General features: G+C 42.9%; 1 pseudogene; it reads right to left on the minus strand.

Moving 5' to 3' along the window:
- Positions 1-234: 234 nt before the first annotated feature.
- On the minus strand, positions 235-339 carry LOC119040429 (uncharacterized; annotated as a pseudogene).
- Positions 340-631: the final 292 nt, after the last annotated feature.

Here is a 631-nt window from a genome sequence, read left to right on the forward strand (position 1 = left end):
CAGATAAATACACAAAGCAGGATGAGTACAGAAATTGATTTTCCTGTGGATAATTTATAGCATATAATCTCACATGTGTGGGAAACTCATGAACAAAATAATCTGATGGACAAAATAGAAACAGAGGTATGGGCACATATGGGGGTGGGCTCCATCCACAGAGTCCACCCAGCTACCACAGATGAGACGTGATCTGCTTGGGGAAAAAAGGTGGCCAATCCCTCAAAAGAGAAGGGCCTACAGCCTGTTTCTCCCATCCAAGTACTAACCAGGCCCGACCCTGTTTAGCTTCCGAGATCAGACGAGATCGGGCGCGTTCAGGGTGGTATGGCCGTAGACTACAGCCTATTTCTCAATGGGCCTTTATTGGGTTTAATTTGCATTGGAATACAGGGCATAATACATAAAGCTCATCCATCATTGCCAGGCAGTAATGATCAAACAATAAATAAAATTCAAAGAACTATAAGGGCTTATTCTGAGTTAGGGTCAGGTAGTCAAAGGGCCATAAAACTTTGGGAAACAAACTCATTTTATGCTTGGACCTTTATTGTTTAAATTGAGGGCATTCTTAGCAAAGCAGGTTTCACAGGACTTGGTACATTCTTTCCTAGGCCTGATTACCCTACCC

Source organism: Artibeus jamaicensis, unplaced genomic scaffold (genome assembly GCF_021234435.1).
Source record: "Artibeus jamaicensis isolate MK-2021 breed Jamaican fruit bat unplaced genomic scaffold, CSHL_Jam_final contig_233, whole genome shotgun sequence".
NCBI lineage: Eukaryota > Metazoa > Chordata > Mammalia > Chiroptera > Phyllostomidae > Artibeus > Artibeus jamaicensis.